Consider the following 22,766-nt stretch of genomic DNA (forward strand, 5'->3'; position numbering starts at 1 on the left):
GCTCTGACTATGAACTCACCCAATGCGAAATGAACGTTGGAATTACCCTGTGAAAAATAGAAAATAAAAAGCACAGCAAATGGAGCCACCTTTTTCTTCTGGGTGGATTAAACCAGTTTCCTAGTTTTGATAATTTTAACATTACTATTAATGAGGTCTTTCTTATTTTTTTGAAATTCATATACTTTCCCATGAATAAATTCTCATTTCAGTGTCACAAGTGAGTAGGATTTGGGATGTAATGCTTACCTTCTCCCGTCTTCCATCTACAAAACTTCCTATTCAAAAAAGTTCTAATTCTAAGGAATCTAAAAGAACCAATGAGTGGATTGAAACCCACCATAAAAAGGAGCAAATCAGTCCTACTGTTAGTATCTCCAGAATGCCACCAAGTAATTGGGAAGTGAATAGTACTTACAGAAAGAAACTCACTCTGCAGAAACACAGTTGTTTGGTTTTTTTTAAATTATCCCACAGGTGTGAGTTCCAACACATTTGGGCCTCCTCCAGCTGTACATTGAACACCTGCAAAGCACACCAGAGTCTATCAGAGCCCGTCCATCAGAGCCCATGGACAGAAAGTCATATTTGCGCCCTGATCTCAGTGACCAAAAACAAGAGGGAACAATTTAGCATGAACATCGTGGTCTAAATAATGCTTTAAGGCTTAGTGCTTTCTGAGTTGACAGAAAGAATGAGTTGTTGCACTGGTATTTTGGCATTTTAGTGTAAATACCTCCCAGGGCTAAAAAGCATTTCCTGGAGCAGTAACTACCTGGTGGGTTCAGTGGGTGCAGCTTGAACTTGGCACTCACTAGCAGAACTAGCACATCATGCTGCAAAGAATGGTGCTTGGAATTTTTACCTGTCACCCTCAACAGGCTCAGAGCTTTTCATGTTTCCCTTTTCGTACCTTCTATAACATGGCTCCTGTGCAACTTTGACCTTGCTTAGGAAGACTATCACTCCCAGCAGAGACTCTGGGGAGGAAACTTGCCTTGAGCGAGCTCTCTATCCTGAAACATTAGAATTACTAACAGAGCTCCCACCTTCTCTAGTTTTCATAATATAAACACCTGCCTGCATCAATGACACAACCAAAGTAAAAGACTATACACTAGAAATTACTATACACTATACAACTAGAAATTACTTTTCAGCACTACAGAACCAGGCCAATTACAAGCAGGTAAACTGTAGCTAAGAATAAGGGTAATCCTATTCTGGTCTGGCAGCCATGCAGACCTCTGGATGCATAAATGTTTTCTAAATGGTCACCTTAGCTCTGCATTAAAGTTGGTTTGAAGCCAATAGCTCACTGCCCTAAGAAACTGCATTCCTTATGGGTTAATATTTCACTTGACAGGAATTCTTTCTGGCCAGAGATCAACTATGCAAACAGGTTTGTATCTCATTGTTTCCAGGAACAAGAGTTTTTCAAACCCTTCTCAAACACAGCTGAATCAAAATATATACTCCCCACGTCTCTTTTTTATTCTCTATTTAAATCCATAACTTCAGGTCTGCTCTGTTCTCTAAAAATAGCACGTTTCTTTATATTAGCTACATATTATTTAAGTTGGATACCATAAAAACATGGTTTTGGAGCTCACACATAAAAAGGCCAGTAGAATTATTTAGCCTCAAGAGGACATTCAGTACAAAGCATCCTTCTCTTTTCCATTTGGGGTTATCTGGGCTCACTGGGTCTAAGCTCATGTCAAGACTGCTTCAACATCTTTCTGGGCAAACTGTGCTGCACTTACAAAAATCTTAGTCCAACTCTTTATGCAGTAGTGAGATACTGTTGCACTTCAGCTTCCAAAACGTGCATCAGCCATTATGCAGAAGCAACTTCCCTCAGAAGCTAGAACAGAGCAGAATCACTTACAAACACATTGATCATAAATACTAATGATACACAATAATAGCTCAAAAAACTTTTCATGTATTAACTATTGATACAACTAATCTCAGAACACCTCTTCAAAGCACATCTAATTGTCTTCTGCAATAAATCAGTGATGGAATTAAGAAAGGAGTCCTGAATCTTTACCCTCATAAATATAGGCAGGAGTTCACAATCTACCAGTGAAATCAGTGCAAGTTGCACTTTCTACCCACCTCAAAGACAAGCAGGTGATAACTCAGAGCATATTGCTTATGTCCTTCGCTACCCCAGTTTCCGGAGGAAGCCACAGCCTTCCACAGTATCATATGCATCAATCACATTACAAAAACCAGTCCCTCAGTCCCATAGCAAGGGCATGTTGTTTATGTTACAGGAAGTTGAATGTATTCTGAGTCACTCAACAAGACTGTTAGCATGTCCTGTCCTGTTCTTGGACCCACCACATGACAGAGAATGTCTGAAATTTCATCAGATTCCAGGAATATCTCATCTCATGATGAGAAGCTATATCCCATGATCCTCACATGCCTCTGTAGGAAGCTCTTCTACCTGAAATATTGGGCATCGTTAAGGTTGTAGGGACAAATATCCTCACCTAGTCTCAATTTCAGAAATAGATTATTAGAATTACTTAATTCCTGCTTCAACAGGAGTTGAACAGTTTCAACAGTTATGTTTCCATCATAGTGCAGTTTTTCTGAAATATCCATTCCTGTTTTGATAATTTCTAGATGATCACTGGAAATACTGGTAGCCACAGACTTTGGTTACCAGCTTATTAATCACTGTAGCCATTAACAACTTGCCTTTAATTTCTGCCCTAGCTACAATTTCTTATTTCGTATTGGAGTAGTTGGCTGAAAATCCATTTTCAGAAATTTCTGTGTTGACCATACTTTTTCCAATAGATTGTGATCAAACTAGCTATTTGCTTCATCTTTTAAGAGCTAAACAAAGTGAACTTCATTAAAGCTTTGCTGATGTTTTTAAGTCACTCTTGTAATTTTTTTTTACTTGAAAAGTACTCAAGTACTTCTTACCTATAAAACCTGCAGTATAGCAAGCTTCTAGGTCTTTTGATTGCAAAGTGAATGAAGGAAGGGTGTTGGAGAAATCCTGAGCATCTGGAACAGCCTGATAATGACCGACAGCAGGCATGTTGCTGCTGCTAGGGCTCAGAGCAGGACAGAGGAGAGGTAAGAGGGGAAAGCCATTCTATCTCTTAATCTTTTTTCTCTTTCCAGTGCCTTTATGCTCTGCATACAATGGCATGCTAAAATTACCACTGGAGCTGTTGTAGTCGATATTTCTCGTTTTGTTATTTGTCCTATTTTATTATTCAAGTTGCCTTAAATCAAAAACTCTAGTGAAAATCTATGCTTGTTATACTGATATTATGACAGACATTTGTAACCTTATCTAAAACCATTATGTTAATTTGACAAAACCTGAAGAGGAAGGGTTGAAGAAGAGGTTGTGTTTTCAAATACACTCTTTTCATCATGCAACTGATTAGTTCTATTTATTGTCTTTTTCTGCCAGATCTCTTCTACTCTTCTACCAAATCTGTTCTACCTTTCCATCTGAACTCACTAATTTGAAGTGTATGCACAGATGTAAATAAGGTGTCAATATTATCAATATTCATTCTGCAATACCATGTCTCCATGTATGACCTTAAATTTTAGAAGCTGTTATTTCCCCCATCACAACATTATTGCAGACTAATTCTTCATACTATTACTTGTTTTTTCTGCCAATAACCATTGTCTCAACAAAATGTTTAGCATCCTAGAACATAAATAAAAGGAAAAAAACTGTCCAAACCCCCAAAATAATTCTGCAGTTGCCAACTTCCATATTATCATACAGGAGCACAGTACAAGGAAGCTGAGATGAATCTCTAGATCAATGCCTGCACTGTTCCAGCCAAGCCCTCTAGGCTAAGGTCTTTTCTTACTAGGGGTAGAGCAATCCTGGCTGAGTGTGTTTATGGATAGAAGAATTCAGGGTGAAGGAAGCCCACTGTATGTCTCACTTGCCAAATTGAAAGTGCTTTTGTAGTTGTGTGGTCTTCCTGCAGCATCAGGTGTTAGCATTTGAGTTAGACATGAATGTTATGATCATATTTATTTTTTCACTTTGAAGATAAAAATTAGCTAGAACTTTTAATTTTGAGAAACTCTGCTTAAGGAACTCGGTTTAACCTAACATGGTTAAAAACCATGTTTTGAATTCTGTCAAAATTTATTCCATCCCCTAAACCTGTATAACACATGGAAGCAAGAAGCAAAAACTGGTTAAAGATTTCAAGAGAAGCAAACCCACAAAATCAGAATATATCAGCTGTACAAACAGATTTTCTGTATAAAATTTTTATATATAAAACACTGAAATTGAAAACTGCAGTGGCAGTAATTACTATAGCATGTAGCTTCCAGGATAATGAGCTGGACAATTTCCTCCCATGTTTATTTAATAAGAATACTTTTTTTTCTCTCTCTCTTCTAGTGACGCAGTTGTTGGATTAATATTTTAACATGAGAACTGTACAGTAATGGAATTGGTGGCTGGACATCATTCACCCATTACTATATGTCATTCTTCAGTTATTGCAATGTAGTGATAGAACACCCATTAAAGTCAGAGATATTGTTGTAGACAAAGGTCAAAGGAAGATAATTTCCAATCCAGCACTTAATTTGTTCCTTCTAGTTATGAAGGGGGAAAAAATCCTCACAATTATCCTACTTTCTTGAGTAACAAGGAAAAAGTACCAACATATCTCAGCATATGTGGAGAACTCCTGCCTTTATGTGTAAGTTAAAGCTTTATAACATGATCCAAAGCTAGATGAAACTACTTATTTAAATTTATTATTTAAATTTATTTCAATCAAGACTTAACTCAAAGAGTTTTATATAGTTAGGATAACATTAGCTGCTACTCCTTTTTCTGTCAATAAACATCATGACCACTTACTATCTTGTTAAAATTGTTCAGTCTCTTAAACAATGACATCACATTTATTTAAAACAAGGCTAAATGAGGGACAGGCCTTGTATAAAATATATTCCCATGGCAATTAGTGCCCAAAGTGAGTGTAGTTGTAATAACATTTAAGATTAAAGTCCCTCAAGTCATAAAATATAAATGGACAATGACCAGACTAAATAAAGACTTCTGGTTATTTAAAGTGTACGATACAAGTCCATATACTAGAACACCTTTATTTTACAATCGTCATCATCATCAAATTTATGTAGACAAACACAAACCACTCCGGGGTATGGCTATGCTGACGTACACTCAAGGGCTTCCAAGCAAGCCACAGTGGTCCTGTTGAGTGGCAGCTGGAGTGCACAAACAGGCCTGGCTCAGTGCAGAACTGATTGAAGAGATGCCACTCCACCATTTCTGAAATTCTTCATTCTATTTCACTCAGTGTGGAGCAAGCCCAAACCCTTTCACACATTCTCATTATAAGCAACCTTTTCCACACATTTGTTCAAACAAAAGACAGGGGTTTAAGATTCAGATAAGGATGTCAGGAGTGGAGAAACAGTTTCATAATTCCGTAACTATTTTAACATTTTATGAGTCTTTGAATTTCTGCAAATAAATTGGGCTACAGGAATAATTGTAGGAAACAGCAATGCATTATATGTTAGATACATTCTCAGGTGTTTCTATATAGAGAGGGTATTTGAATAAAACTGTTTGGGTTTCATTAACTAGTGTTTTTAGCCACATCTGCATAAAAGTGCTCTAGCTGAAAACAAATGCAAATGAGCAGAGAGAAAACATGTCTAATGTGAGCACTGGGGTGTTTATGCTGTACCTCACACATACCAAACAAGCAAGTCTACCTGCTTTTTGTTTGCTGTTTACCTTTATGCAGTAAGTACTCTACAACTGTTCTAACATGTGCTGGCATGTCTGACCCCTGTGTGAAAGACAAAGAAGATTCTTTGCTTCACTCCATGTGTACCATACATTATACCCATGCAAAGCAAAGCAATTAATGAAACTTCTGACTTGGTTATACCCTCCTGATAGTGCTTCTGCTCCTTCTCTACTTGTTTTACAGCAGAAAAACAAAAACAACAAAAACAAAAACACACACACAAAAAAGAAACAGAGAAAGCACCAATGAATGGGTATCTGTAAGTACAAAGCTTCCCAGTTTTGTTTAGCTTTAATCAAAAGAGGGTTTTTTAATCTTTAAAGATATGAAGTACAGAACAAAGGACTACACAAATAAGATAGAAAGAACAGTATTCAGTTTTCACCTGGCCTGACTTCCCAGAGCTGAACATATCTTTCTTTTTCTTTTTTGAATTCCTGGTCATGTGGAAAAGGAACTTTTAGCTACAGTTGTTCAGTTTCATAGTGGCCAGTCTGAAACATCAGCCACCTAGTTGACTGAAACATTCACACCTGGAATGAAATTAAATTTGTTCCAAATATAATGCTACAAGGTTCTTTATCACTTGGAGAACAGGAGTCAGATCACAAAACTCACTGTTCACATAGTAACTCAAAAGCAGCAATAATTCAGCTTTACAGTCCTGATATACTTCTATAATGGTGATTTCTAAAATATATTTTCCCTTTGGACTGATTCATTTGACCATTCTACAAAGCTTGTTGACTTGGAACAGTAGGTGACTCCACATGGATACACCTCCACAGCCAATTAACCACACATATCTGAGCCAAGCTTGGCACGTGGAGGTGCACCTTGGATGGAAACACAGGATTACAAGAACTCAGGCATTACTGAAAAGAGGTGACAACAGAGGTGGAGCTGAAAGAAGTTTTTCAAAAATTGTTTCAGTGGATGAAAGTGCAAACATTTAAAAAGCAAGATTTTGTAGATTTTCAGCGTGGAAGAAAGCAAATGAAAGGGTTAAAAATGGGAATTAGAATTGTTAATTTTACAAATAAAAGCTTATCAACTTTATTAAGTTGGTAAGGAGCTAGTTTTAAAGTTGTATGCATAAAAAAAGGTTAGTGGAAAATGTTTACTGTTTGAGTTAGTCAAATTTTGCTCAGCGACAGAGAAACGTTTAAATTTTTAAATTTTTGTTTGTTTACTAAAGATTTTATGCAAACAAATACAAATAAACTGTTCTGGTTTATTAATATAATTTGAAAAACTAAATAAAGCCTTTGATGAATATTTTAGAAGGTTGAAAAGCCAACCCAAAACTTTAAATATAAATTAACTCAGGTTAGATGGAGATGTTGTTAAATTACCAGGAATTCAGCATGAGGAAGAAAAATAATTTTTGTACAGCAATGAAGAGAATTTTATCTGCATAAATGCATAAATGCTGTTATTTCCTTCTTTGAAAAGGAAAGAGAAACCTCCAGAGGAGAAAAAAAAAAAAGAAAAAACAAAACAAAACGCAAGCCCTGAAATTGTTTGTATTGTATACAGTCAAAAAAGCCACCACTGCTGGGCTCTGTGCAGAAGAGTCAATGCTGTATGACTTGTTTTGTGGAGCTTCTAGTCCAGACTGATGAGATGAAAATTATCTGTTCTTCAGAAATGTGCACCAGTGCTCTGCCTCAGCTATTCTGCACTGGCTAGAATATTTGGGGTGGAGGTGTTATTGTTTTCATGTAAGTGTCATGTAGTCCTGGAAGTGGTGCCAACTCACCAAAGTTACTATTTTAGGGAAGAGATGGCAGGCATCTTTGTCCCAGAAGAGGCCTCTCCAGAGCCACAGGACCTCATTGCAGGAGCAGTGCTGATGGGCTGCAGTCTTCTTAATCTCCCAATAAAGGCACTGCAGTCCAGGTGCATTTCTGGTCAATGTCATATGAGTGAGCAACAAAACCTTTCTACCACTTCTTTCGGTGGCAGAGAGGACCAAGAGACAGTGAAAAAGTCAAACCATCAGGCAGGACTGTGTGGGCAATGAAAAGGGGCAGGTGCAAATGCTGGGAAATGCTAGGACACAGTACTGGGATAGGAAAGTACAGTTCTGCTACAGAATTTAAATTGAACTAAGATCAGATCATCCTACTGGTATCTGGAAAGTAATACCTGCTATTTAAAAAATATTGAACAAGATTTTTAGAAACAAGATTTTTCATGTAGATGGGAGACACCCTTCTAGCCTTAAAAAATACCCATGGGTGGCATAGCAAGTATTTTGATTGGTAGTTTTTTATTTCAGTGTAACTTGGCATTGTAAGAAATTTTATGTGTATCTAATATGAAATTCTGACCCTCAAGGAAAGTAGCAGTGTCACCCTAAACTAAACTCATAATCTTAGAAGATTTTATTACGTCTAATCCAGGCTCTTCATAGAGATGATATCTTTGCTTCCTTTTTTACCTTCCATCTAAAATCATTTTCTGAAGTCCTTTTAAGTAATGGACTGGTTCAGATATTTTTGTTTCTTTCTGAAGCAGCTCAGATTTTGCATCCAAAGTCAGGAGTTCTATTTAAGTTGCATTTTCTTCACACTCTCTTCTTGATTCTTTTGTTTCTTTCATCTTAACATTAAAGTTCTCTTTCCCCTCTCCAGGAACCACGTTAGTTCTGATCAACAGTTCACACTAGCCTGTTATCCCTGTCAGTGTAACAGCAAAGGTCTGGGGAAGAATTAGGCCTGGCAAGACTTTAGCGATGCTTTCCAAGACTAACCTCTCATTAACCAAGAGTGTTTTGAACATCAAACAATTTTCAATTCACCTACAATTTACTTGGTTATTTTAATACTTGTGACTGGAAATATCTAATCTACCAAAATGATTTGCAGGAGGAAAATTTAATTTTGTTCTCTTGCTTCTATTTCAGATGTTCTGCTTGCATGAGGAAGGTGCCATTAAATTCAAACCAAGATACCATAAGGTTAAGAGATAAGTGTTTGAGAACTAATGCTTTTATCTTGTTAAACTGTGCTCTGAAATTAATGTTTAACATCTTACAGTTCTATGATGCATGTTTGATTATGACTCCATAATGACATTTGAGCTGTCCATACAGTGCAAACTCAAAGTCCACTGTAAAAGAGAAGTAAAATACAATTAAAATAGAAACAAACAGACAAAAAGAAACTCAGAGTGTCTTAGAGGTTACCTTTTCATATTGTAATGGGAAGTAATACGGAGAATGTCACGGCAAGAAGACCATTGGGTATTTTGGTTAGCTCCTGGTACAGCTAAGGAAACCACAAAACCACATCAATCTCTAGTTTGCTCAACCAGTTACAACATAAAACATTTCTGATTTTGTTTCTAGAACTGCAAACCACAAGAATAAAGAAAGTTTAGCTTATTTTCAGCAATCAACTTAGATTGCTTTCAGAACCTCATTGACATTTAAAGTAAATGTCTCAGTGCAGTTCTTGGGTGTGACATGAAGCAAGAAACGCAAGCACTGCTACCGTGTGTGCCTCAGGAACTGTGAAAATTTAATTCTGTCTATTTTCTAAAATTACTTCTGATTCTTGCAAGAATCAACATATCTCCTTGCCGTATTTTATGTCATTCTACAAAGGGAAAAGATGGTTATCAGTGCATTTAAATAATCAAGTTCTATTTTCCTGTATCAACTGCTTCACAAAATAGACAGTGAGTAATACAAATTGGGGGGAAAGATTGTTCTCTGTTCTTGGCAGTTCTTAAGTGACTACGTATAGCAGGACTAATGACTACTGATCTGGAGATAATGTTGTTTTCTTTGCTTAAAAAGTGTACCATTACCTTATGCCTATGCTTCCTACCCAGTGGCATGCAGCAGATACAGCCAAACATGCATCAATCCCACTGGTTTGCAGTGCTGCTGAGATAAGGAGCAGTATCTCAGCCAATCAGCTGAGACATCTCAAATTCAGTGGTTATGTCCAGCCAAGCCTCTGAATGACATTGCTGACCCGGAAGGCGTCCTGAGAGTTTTCTTTGCAGTATCCACAGACCCATATCAAAGCAGCTATGCAAGATGTTACAGGATTCTTCAGGATCCCTAAAGCAGGACAGATACACTCCATATGTCCCAATCATTGGAGGACTGTGGACTGAAAGCAAGGCTGACCCATTTAAAATGTTTGATGATATAGACAACCGCTCCATCTTCAGCTATAGGGACTATGCAAGCTGTCTAACAGCTGCAGCGCAATCAGAAATCCAGGAACATATGAACATAGGAAATGTTTTCTGCATCTAAAAATGTCTGAACCTTGCAAGCATAATTAAATCTTTCCGTAAATGGAGAGCCAAAAAACGGCATTTTTCTTTGACGCAGATCATAGTCCAACAGCTGTTAGTTGTAAGTATAGCAGTACTTTAAATCAGTCACTGCAGTCTTTAAACTGAGAGTAACCTAGAAACGCCTCTGTGTTTGACATCTGTAACAAAATGAATGCCTGGTTAGCATTCTTCCTGCCACAAATTCCATTGCTTCTTCTTTTTCCATCTGGCTATAAAAGCAACAGTTATGTAGAAGTTAGCTTATTCCATAAAAACAGTAGTCTGTTGACCCAATATATGTCAGGAATTGATTTCTTCTCCATTTATGAATCTTTTAGTAACATAATGAGCAGATCAGATGTATGTTCCAAATAACTCTATTTCAACCGGTATTTTGTGTAGATTCATGATCTGGCAAAGAGGAATATGAGGAAATTCACCATTATTTAAAATAGCCAAATTCAGGAAGACATCAAAGATAATCAAAAAGATTTAATAGTGGAAGATGACTAATTCTGAAATATCTAGGGCCTTCAATTTCTCTTATGCCTCAGTAGGCAAATGATACAGCACAAAGAATCAGTTCTTAGGTTTGTGTGTTTACTTAGAAAGGGACTGTCTGAAATGGTGGCAATCTGAAGAAAGTCTATGACCTGTTTAAAAATTTCTGGGCTAGTCCTCCATTCAGGTGTGATTTCTAGGGAAACAGACCTCATACGGCAGTCCTGCTACCCTATCACACTCACCTCTTAAACTGTTTCATCTTCATTACTCATCCATTAGAAATATTTTTCAAAGTCTTCTATTAATCATCACTAGAGTAAATAACAGCTTAATTTCTTCACTGTTCAAGAAAGAAAACATTTGTGTCATATAACAAATTATCAAAATGTGCTAATTCATCTTCTCATTCCTTACAGAAGCATTCAGATAGTCTTCTATTAGCAAAACAACATCTTTCAAAGAGCAAAGATTATTTTGGAAGACTAAAGCTTTCTTAGTCCAAGTGTCTAACTATAAAATATAATTGAGTACTATATGATTAGTCAGAAACTAAAAGAAAGGCACTCTTCTATTTTCAGACTAATTTCCTGGGAACTCTGTTTATAATATGTTCTAATTGAGTATTAAAGTCTACCATACAGATTGTAATCTGTGGAATTGCTTTGGCCCAGTACTATTATACTTCTAACATTAAGGGATAAGTCCTTAACTATTAACTTTACCATCAGTATGTTATTTAAAATTAAATACAAAAACACAAAGGAGAAAGCTTAAATGCCCAAAATGTATTTAAAAATCTACTTCTTAAAATATTGATCTTCACAAAACTGAAATTAGGTTTACTACCAAAGATTTTATATTTTGATTTTGAAGAGCTTATGCACTATTTTTATGAACTAAAATAAACCCATTTGATGTCATGAATGTAGTTTTCTGAGGAGTTTTTGGTTTGCTTTGTTTTTGGTATTGGGTTTTTTTAAAATCAAGCAAAATTGATTATTTAATAAGCACATGAGCCTGTTTCTGAGCTTTCTTGTTAGAAACAGTTCTGGAACTCTGTGAGGAGGAGTGCTATTCAAGAAACACGTGACAGGCATTTAGCTTTCTAAAATGTGCAGCATGGGAGATGAGCCAAGGCACAGTAACTGCAATGCTTCCCAGGCCTTTTCATTTGAAGACTTCCAGTGCCTGTTGTGGCAAATCTCAGCTTGGCAATTTTCCACTTCTGGAATAACTGTCTCATCTTCCTTCATTGGACATGCTACTTTTTCCTTCTCTTTATTTCTACTGTAAGCCTAACTCTGAAGCTCCTCAGATTTACTTTCTTTACCTTGTTGCTTATGCTATTTATATTCATGGGTCCATGCCATTTATTTTGTTAGATCTCTGATGTGTATTTTTTAAAGGGGAAAAATATGCCTTAGGAAATGAAGACTTTTATTTTAGCATGCCTTTGCTTTAATCTGCTTGATATTAGACTTATAGATGTCTTTTCTATGACGGGAAGAGGCTCAACTGCAAATTTACCAAGCCTTTGTCCCTCACCACGGTGAAGCACCTGCTGGCAGAGGCACCCTGGGCTGTCACAGCCAGCTCTTGGCATGGCAGAAATCTGTGTGCTTCCATGGGTCTCAGAGGACTCTACTGCCCTGTCATGCTTCTATCTACTACTTTTTTGTAGAAAGGGAACCACTGAGGGTAACTGACCCGTGGTTACAGAGTGTACATACTCTCCTCTCCTCAGGATACCAGCAAGCATGAGTTTTTCAAATATCTCTCTTTACAAGCTCTTCTTTCCATTTCCTCCCTCAAGGACATGATAGCAGCAATATTTGTGCAGATGCCAGAAAATTTAGCTGGTGCAGCCAGCATGCAGACTTCTGTGAGGAAATAACTGAGAACATATTCTAAATTTCTATATTCCCATTTTGTTTCCACTCTTGAGCGCTTATTTTAATTTGAGCTCTTCCTGCATGTGCCTTTCTTGCCTAAGACTTTTTTGACATCTACAATTATTGCTGTCCTTCTCTCTTATATAAATTACTGACATCCCACCATTTACTCTCCATAATCTCTAATTGTGTTTGAAAGCTGACTCTCAACATCTTCATCAGGTGATGTGCTGTCTTCTGAGTCCACTTGTTACAATCAGTTTCTCTGACACAGCTATTCATTTAGCATATCCATTTTAGTGCTCAGATTAATCTATTTACATGTTAATAAGTCTCATTCCTTCTACCACCCAGCTCAGCCCGGCACTGTGCATTTTTCAATGCTAATGTGAGTCTCAAAAGAATTAACCCATTTATTTAAGATAATATGAAATTAAAGTACTAACTTGGTTACTCTTCACATTCTATAAAAAGAATGCAGAAATCTACCCTTCCTGCTCTGTCTCCTTGCATCCCATCAGCTTTATTCAGCATCTCAGAGCTGTTTGGAAAAGAGATTGTGCCTGTTCCCTTCTACCCAGATATTTAATTGAATTAAAAAAGAAATAAAGATATTTAATTTAATCCAGTCTCCCTCATCAAATATCAGCTATACTAAAATATTTTGTATGTCTGTGCATTGCATAATGCTCAGTAAGTTTCTTGTACAGCTCAAAAGAGTTTTCATATGGCCATGGAATGAGTTAGAATTATATTTCTCATCTCCTGGGCCAATTTCTTGCACAATCTGGGAGAGTTTCTAATGTCAATTTATGCTAGAACCAATTATAACACTCCGGATATTTGTCAGGACAAGATCAGATTTTGACTCATTCTTTTATGCTTTGTCCTTTTTTATTCTTCATTTCCTTTTCATTACAAAATGTTGTGACATAGTGAGAAGTTAGTTATAAAATTTGATTTCTAGCTAATATGTTTGGAAAATTATATTCAAAGCAAAGTTAGTTCTTAAATAATTGGGCATGCATACTTTTATTCTCTGTGCTTTGAATACCCACTTTGTTAACCACAAAAGCCTGGCTAAATATATGTTAAATTGTAGACAACTTGAATTTTTTTTAGTTACTAACACAAATAATTTATTTCCTCTATGCCATAAGCAGCATGCTATGAGACATTGCTTTGGTTTGGAGTATGTGGATTTTATACACCCTCCTCTTTTTCTGTATGCTATGCATGACTTACCAGTGGAAAAACCCCACACAAATGATTGCTTTTCCAATAACATTTAGAAAAAAAACCTATATATATATATAAGCAGATCTATTGTGCAACTTAATGCTTGATTAATAACATCAATATTACTTTCTCCCAAAATGTGGGAACTTGACTTAAGTCCCTGAAGGTGTAAGAGAACCATTTAGAACATTTTCATCAACAAATCCAGCTTCCTGGATTCAGGAATTATGATTTCAGACATCACTATGCTCTTGAAAACCTTCCTTCCCAAGGTACTCACTAGACCTTCCTATCAAATAAGTCCATTCACATTTTACTTTGAATGCTTGTTTGTCATTTAATAAGGAAATAGACTTTAAATAAGATTTCTGAACAGGGATAATTTTCCTTTGTCAGTTAGGAACAAAAGTAGGAATTAGAATTATCTTGGTTGTAATATTTCATGTTATTCTTTAACCAGTCTTTTCAAAGCAGAAGATACTACTGGCAATCTGATTAAAGGAATATATGGAATACCTCCCCTTCACTCCCCAGATTCCAAGAATTGTTTTGGTTTTGTTATCCAAAATAAAAAGGAGCTGCAGTAATTCACACTCTTGTTCTTTTCCACACACAGAGAAGCCAGAAAACAAGCTGAATAAAACCTTCCTAAATTGGACCAATATTATTCCCATTTACGCCCTAAAAATCAACATGAATGAAGCAGGAAGCAAAAATAAGCTACCAATGGTAATAATTCTAAGTGAGTAATCTGTTTGCTTTAGTTTTCTATATCCACCCATTTTCCTTGTTTTTCATTTGCTTCCACTTTGTATCCAATTTATGGCAGGAACACATACAAGTGTACTACTACATCCCGGTTCCACAGCATTGACTGATCTTGCCAGTACTTGTCTTGCAAAACAGCAAAAAGCATCTGGAACAGGCCATCAGTTGCACCTGCAATTCACTTTTAACCCATGATATGTCTTACTGAGTCAGTAAACACTTGTGAAATTATATTTTTCCATGGAAGGAGGCGATACTTTGCAAAGACAGCAGGGCACAAAGATGTATGATATTTTTCAAGGGATAAACATAGGTCCCCCAAATGATATAAGAATGATGTTTTCCTCAATGAAATAATCTTACAGCGCTCTTTTAGTGAAATAGCTCTTTCTGGAGTATTTTGTGGAATACTTAGGTTAGGGAGCAAAATCACAATTCTTCTTTCTTAGAAGTGAAAAAGCAAACAGCAACCATTTCAATAAAATTATTCAATGTTCAAAATGTTCAATCTAGCAACTAAAAGAGCCCCAGGGACTCTGCACCTTGGGCAGTGGTACAGCCAGGCATCCAGGCTTGAGTGGGAATCCATGATTCTTGCCTACACCCCTGGGTAAAGTGGAAGGAAGTAGCAATATGAGCTGAAATTAGAAATAGTTTCCCTAAAAAGCAAGGTCCTTGTTCAGGCTGGTCAAATATTTGCTATCAAAGCTGTTCTTGAATGGCAGATTACTCTCATAAACTGGTTGGCTGTTTTGAGGATTTTTCCTTAAATTTCTGTCTTATCCTTAGAAAACTGAGTTTTCATTATTTCCAAAAAAGAAACCCCAAACAAACTTACGAACATAGGAGGAAAACTGTCCAAAATATTTGCTGTGAAAATAAAGGCCTTTTTTGTTCATGTCCATTCCTTGCCTCTTTTACCACTCCATGGCCAGTTTTAGAGTTAATAACAAATAGAAACCTTTGCTTAAATATTAGTTCTTGTTGAAAATTTGCCTGTCTACAGGTAGAGACTATCTAATAAATATTTTCCTTCTGATTTTTTATGATTTTAACAATTTGCAGTGAAGTTCTCATTTATTGAGTAAACAGTGCCAATATTGACCAAATATTGAATTAATATGTTTTATTAATTGAAAACATATAAAAACCTTGACCTCTTTAGCATAAGACTGTATAAATGTGCTTTCTTGAAAATTAATCAGTTGTATTAGGAGACCAGAATCCAGTCAATCACAGTTTTCAGTGAAAGCCTGTAATTTTAGGGGGTCTAAGACCCTAGGGCATAAGAATAGACAGCAAATATATGAAAGCCACAGGTTGATAGAATGACCATAGCTGCAGCTTTCTGAAGACACAGAATGGGGAAAACTGCATTTGTTGAAGCTGTGGACAAGGATTTGGCAGTGCTTGGAAAGTGAGATAATCAGACCTGATGAGTGAGTTTTAGCAATGAGTTTACAGTATCTTAGACTTGTTTGTAAAAGACTGTACTGCAGCAGCACTGGCTTTGCTTCACAGCCTAGGTAAATCAGACACATGAATGTCTTGCATGACAGGAATGCAACAAAACAGCCAAAGCAGAGCTTCTGTTTTTCAGCTTGGGTATCTATTTTACAGAAAGGAAATACTTATTCAACATTTGAGGAAAGAACAGAGGAAAAGTTTAAAGAGAGATTAAATACATAGTTGTGGAGGGAGATTGAGTGTTTGGGTTGTTCCAGTATCAAAGAAGTCAAAAATCTAGAAAGGGTGGGTTTTGAAGTTCTGTTGGTTTTTTTCCCCCAGGTAAATGCCCTGCGTATGTCAGTGACACTTTTAGGGTGAAAACATTTCAAAATTTAGCCCATGTTACATTGTAAAACTGTAATTGTGTAAATGGTTCTGTCAGAGCAATCAAGTGTGTTTAATGTAGCATGATTTGGGAAGGAAAGACTTCTCAAAGGAAGAGAAGGAGTTATCTCTACCATTTTGTAAACATGAAGAAAATTAAATTTGTATAGAAATACTTATCATATTTGATTGATAAAAAGTGAGGGTATTTCTACATACTGCATCTATGGGAATGTTTTCAACATCTGACAAGAGAAAGTGTTCTAATAGCAACTGCCCTTAGTAAACCCATATTTAATGCTTTTAAATATTGCCAGTAATACAATTAACTTAAAATGAAAGATGTGTTTGTGTACAGGTATGTACATATATAGTATATTAATTAGTCAAGGCTCATAGTAAAATATTTTAGGGTACCACTGTATGAATTACAACTTATTTTAAATGTAGATATTTCAATGTGATGTAATTAAACCACCCCCTGCTTTTTAACTCATGTTCTGTAAAAAAAAAAGTTTTCCTCTTCCTGGAAATCTTCATACACTTTTATTGGGAGGCATCAAAGTGTATTCTATCTTGAAAAACACTTATAAAGATAAGAAATATGATCAGCAAAAATAAAGCATCAGATTAAAATACAATAGTGAAAATATTCTGTATTATGGGTGAAATAAGGTGCTATGCTAATGCATACTAACATAATATGAGTTTAGTTAGGTCTTCCTTAAACCAGTTTGAAAATACTCATCACTATATGTAAGTACATGTAATATCCATATGCAAATTCTTGTGTTATGAAGGTTCAATTCTCCATTCTGTAATTGGCTCTGGTTGCCAAGCTAACAATGAATTTCATCTGCTTTTGTAGCACATCTGTTAGTAGTGGATGATAGTCAATTGGCAGAAGTGATATTCCAAGCACTGGCACAAAATCAACTTTTTTCCCCCTTGATTTCATTAATTTCCTCCTGGTTGAACATTCCAACCTCCCAAAAATGGTATCAGTTCATACTAGCCTTCACAACAGTGTGACATTACTGTAGTTTAAGATGAATGTATGTTGAAGTGAACTAATAGGATTTGTTTGAAAAGGAATGAACAGATTACTTACCACAGTCTGGAAATTTTCAGGTCTTTAAATGACACATCTACTGATGTGCAACTCTTCTCAATTTAAATGCAAAACCTGCATAAAGGAGAGAAAAATCAGGGACAGGGTGAAGACGACAATGTATATTTCCAAGCCTGAGAAAATACATGAAAAGTACATGGAAAATAAGGAGGCCTCATTAAAGGCAAATCATGACTGACTAATTTGTTGACATTCTGTGATGGACTTACAGCAGTGGTGGATGAGGGAAGAAGGACTGGGGTCATCTGCATACCAGAAAGCACTTGACACTATCCTGCACAATACCCTTGTCTCTAAACTGCAGAGGTGTGGATTTGATGGATGGAGCACTCAGTGAATAAGGAATTGGATGGATGGTCACACTCAAACAGTTGTGGTCAGTGGCTTGATGTCCAAGTGGAGTCAGTGACTACTACAAAGATTGCGAAGTGTTCACTTCAAAAAACATCATAAGAAACTGAATACATGCTATATCTAGTGCTACTCGTTATTTCTCCATGTTTTGCTGAATTAAAAATATGTCATACAAAGAAAAATGCAAAGAAACCCCAAACAATCAAAAAAAATCCCAAACAAATAAGAAACAAAAGCTACTGCTCTTTTTTCTTTTAAAATTGTCAAAAAAGAGGTTTTTACTTCAAAAGGTTTTTATTTCTCTGTAGAACAAGGTGTTAATCACCTTGTTAAGCACTCCAAGCTGTGAAAGAAGCCTCACTCAGTATATTTTTTCTTCTGCAACACATGCATGCAAAAATTGTTTCTGGCATGGAAGACCATTGGAAGGTAAGTCAAGATAGAAGTTCGCTATCAACATTTGGTTTATTTCTGTTAACATCAAACTAAACAAGTTTGCAAGTTTTGTCTTTGATGAATCTGTATGCCCTGAAACACTGGAGCCACAGATGGAGGGGTCGACACTGGCATCGTCACAAAACACCACTAAGTGGTGCCTTCCTTTTCCCATCATATGATTAAGATTGTGGCCTTATATGTAAGGAATTAGACAATGTAAAATAGAATATTAAAATCTAATATTTTCTTTTGACATACATCTTCAGATTACAGGCATTTTTCCCACATTTTTTCCAGTTCTATGAATGAAATCATGTCATGCCACATAATTATGCTGACTTTAGTGTAAATTCGGATATTCATATGAAAATATTTCAAGATTAGCTTGAAATGGCTTCTACATTCTTCTATAACAAACCTATGACAGAATAATAGCTGTATTATCTATAATAGGAAATCCACTACTGATAGATCATAGAACCTGTACTAAGCTGGGGAAATATGACTTGGCCTGACTTACCCTCATTTTTAGTGTGTTCTAATAACATCTGAGCTGAACTGAGTTTCAGACATGCTAACCCAAACAAGTTTAACAGATGGTACAATGATGACCTCACACTGTGGTCTAGACAGGCTAACAAAATGACTGCACAACAGAAAGAAGCCTCCAGAGCAGGATAAAAGAGAGTCTTTGGTGAAGAGGAACAGTGGAATTTTGGGGTATAGAATAAATTTATACACTAAGTTTAAGTATGTTTTATAGAATAATAGTTTTTATTGAGATGTGATGAGACCACATTGATGGGTGCACCTCTTGGATAAAACAGAGGTTTGAACTCATTTTCAGACTTACTATCTACACAAACTCTGAATCTCCTCTGTAGTCTATAAGTCCATCAAAGAAAGGCCAGATATACCTATTGGCTTTAAATCTACTGTTAAGTGCCTTTTCCTTTGCAAGGATATTTTCCAAAACTGGTTTTTCCCTAAGCAGCAAAATCATGGATAGAAATGGCTGGCATGAAACATGGTGATTTTTTTCTTTTGATGATAATTTTTTTCTTTAAAACTTTAAATGTTAATCATCAAAAAATTAATCTAATTCTGAATTTAAAGTTTCTTATTTTGTACCTTTAACTCAATTAATTTTGGTATTTTTGATTGTTTCCTGGTGCCTAGCTTGAGGCTTAAGAGGCAACCCACAGATAGGTGCAGTTAGTGGGCAGATTACAGGGTGCAGAAAATGTAGAAAAGGCCATGGCTGTGATTGATTGCAGGTTTTTTCACATGAACTTCATCATGACAAATGGATGAATATGTATTTTTGCACTAATTTGAAGGAACTTCAAGTCACAGTATATCTTTTTTTAAAGAGATAGCTCAAAGAATTCCTCTTTTTAAGTGTGTGTATTTAAGTACAAAAGAAACTTTGTGAACAAGCACAGTAACAACTTTTTATGACTACAAGCTTTTATTAACTAGGAATAAGCTAAGGAGACTGACGAACAAGCTATGTAGCTGTCACCGAGTGATATCTAATAAAATCTTCAAACATAACCACAACGGCATTTAAACAAGTTTAAAGAGAACACTTTACACTCCTATCCTGTACTTTTTCTAAATTTCCATATACACAGAAAGGGTGAGATTTCACAACAGTGAGTGTGGTTCCAGTGTCAGCAGAGCTGTGCTCGTTCCCATCACCTGAAATGGGTGTGAAGGAAACTACACCAAGCGTAACCAGCTCAACGCTTTTGTCTCCATTTGTGAAAGTCAACTAAGGCTTTGTGGCACATAGAGGAGCAGTACTACAGAGTAAGGCCAAATATGCAGAGTCTGATTCCAGTAGAGTTAACTTGGTCATATTTTGAACATCTGTGAAGTCTAATGTGAATTGAATGTTAAGTAAATCAACTTGTTTTATTAGTAGAGCATGGCATATTGCCATTTATTTCAACTCAACTTCTTTTCCATATCACATGCCTTTATGTATTCCATACATGCCTGAAAGATACTATTTATGGAATAATTTCCAAGGGTTTTGTTATGTTTATGGAACTGATTCTAGTATTTTTCCAGAAAATGTGGATAGTTATACCATGTGTGCAAAGATTTCACAGCAGAGAAAAAAAGATAAAATCAATGAGAGTGAAACAACTCAGAGATTACCCTACTCAAGTATAAAATTTCTACTTTAGCCTGTACTGGAGAGACTTTCGGGTTATAAAACAGATTCTGAAAAATAACAGTAAAAGCCAAACAATTAAAGCACAAATAGACAAGTTATTGAGCATTTTTTACTGCAGAGCTCAATGTTGCCTAGTCTGCATCTCAGAAGTAATTTAGGGAAGAAACTTAGGAGCTAGGGAGCAAGAAATATTTTCTGACTATTACTGATGTTAAAAAATGGGCAGAAACTTAAAAATGGTCAGTGGCTTAGAATGTCAGCCCAAGCACTGGGGAATGACTTTGTGGAAAGGTTCGCAGCCAAAATCATCCAGTGCACATCCAAAACAGACCTTCCAAAGGCACGCTAGGTTATTGTGTGACCTGCAAATAGGGCACACTAGCACATACAAGGACTTGGGAGTTTGCTGGCAGTCTAAGTCTCCTTAGACCTAAGTCTTCCGTCTCATTAGGACACCAGTCTTTGGAAGGACTACAAACACAGCATAATGTACACTACAAGCACTCTTTACCACAGGGCTATGATCTCCACCTAGAGCTATAGTGACAATAAATGTATCAGAGCTAAATTGTGCCTCAAGGCAAATACTCTGTTGATACTACTGTCCTTCCTGTTACATCTTGTGATGTTTTTCTGTACTCATCTACTCATCCCATAAGACATCCATGTGAGTAGCTCTGTGGTTTTATTTTCACATTTAAGTCCAGTTGCTGTAATCAGCTTTTTTGTAACCTAAACTGCAGTTGTTGTGACCATACTAAAGTACAGCTTTTCAGGCTCACCCTGTAACTCTGCTATTAGAGGTTTAAACCTCAGTGTAGAGAAAGTCTATAATGAAAGTGAAGCTCTCCTTCATTTCCTGTGATTCAGCATGGATGTACTTGAGAATTACCCCGTTTTGCTTCCTGTGCTGTGACATTTGAGACTCGCGCTCCAAGTGCTGGTAGAAGGCTATGGACTTGCCAGCTCAACATTTTAGATGCTGTCACAGTCATGGTAAACCTCTGCCTTAGTGCTGGCTTGGAGACAAAGACACACCAAGTGAGTATATGGAGTGGCTTTTAAGGACTCTGCTCACAAACCTCATCAAAAGCACATTAATTTCAGAGGGAACGTGATTGTATAACTATCTCAGTGCACTTTAGATTAATTGACAAAGACATCCTTTTTGTTTAAAGTCTTAATGAAAATATTAAGGCTCATGGCTAAGAAGGTACTAAATGCAGACCCAGAATCTTTTGAAAGCAATAACTTGAATTCTGAAAAATAATTGTATTAACATTACTACTTAAATGAAGACACAGAAGTAAGTGTTTTGTCCCTTAAATTACTACATCCTCAGTAACTTTTGCTGTAAGAATAACACTAAGAATGATATAGGAGTAATCTTTTTAACAGTTTGTTTCTAAAGGATGTTTAGTTGAAGGTCCTTCAGTTTAGTAGTTATCTCTCAATAGTATTTCCTGCATTAAAAGTCACTGTGAATAGCCTTTCATCCTTCTGTTCCAAAAATAAGAAATACAAAACAAGCTGGTGGCTTGTAGTCAGAAAACCTAGGAACCAAATTCTGAAATTGCTCTAGCTGTGACACCTAGGAAGTCAGCCTAGGAAATTGGTTCCAAACCCTGTGAAAAAAGACACTTCAGCGTACCAATGCAAAGAACAAACACTTTGCTTATCTTCCCAGAGAGTACTGATATGCATCTTGAATATGTCTGATTGCATCAATATTCTGTCAAAGTGAATCCCTTAGTAGTAGCTGCTGAAACAGTGACAACCCACCAGTTGCTAATGATGTTTTTAAAATGTTTGAGAAGTGACAAGGCAAATGTCTGATATCAATTTTTAAATTAGATCAGGTTTTTGAACGGTGGTTATCAGGTCTTTCTGCAGTGCAGATGCAGTTAAAGCTGTCTATTCATCAGGAACTATTCTTTTAGTTATCTTAGAATAGTATGAAGCTTGGTGATTGTTTCTGATTGATCACTTGTTTGCTTGAATTGGGGAAATTTAAGTTTCTTTTTCCCATTTGCTTTAGGCCTTATGCTAGGAAAGACTTTAGTCATAAGTTTGCTATTTCTTGGTAGATCTGGACAACGTATTATTGAATTCAAAATCTAAATTAAAAATTGGGGGGTGGCATTCAGTTTAAATGAAATGCAAATTTTTGTATTTAAAAGAAAAATAAAATCAGTTCCTTGTAATGCAAAATATTTTCCTTAGTCTACATGTTTTGCTTTATACATATTTTGTCCTGTAAAATGTTTTTAAATGAGAAATTTATTTTCAAAATAAAA

General features: G+C 36.2%; 1 long non-coding RNA gene across 1 annotated transcript in view; it reads left to right on the forward strand.

Annotated features, from left to right (window-relative positions):
• LOC116998561 overlaps positions 1 to 15,352 on the forward strand; it is a 56,375-nt gene extending 41,023 nt beyond the window's left edge. The window contains exons 3-4 of the long non-coding RNA XR_004418430.1: positions 8,731 to 8,784; positions 14,373 to 15,352. This is a non-coding gene — a long non-coding RNA (uncharacterized LOC116998561). The remainder of the gene's footprint in view (positions 1 to 8,730; positions 8,785 to 14,372) is intronic.
• The last annotated feature ends 7,414 nt before the right edge of the window (positions 15,353 to 22,766 follow it).

The sequence above is a fragment of the Catharus ustulatus genome, chromosome 7 (assembly GCF_009819885.2).
Source record: "Catharus ustulatus isolate bCatUst1 chromosome 7, bCatUst1.pri.v2, whole genome shotgun sequence".
Lineage (NCBI taxonomy): Eukaryota > Metazoa > Chordata > Aves > Passeriformes > Turdidae > Catharus > Catharus ustulatus.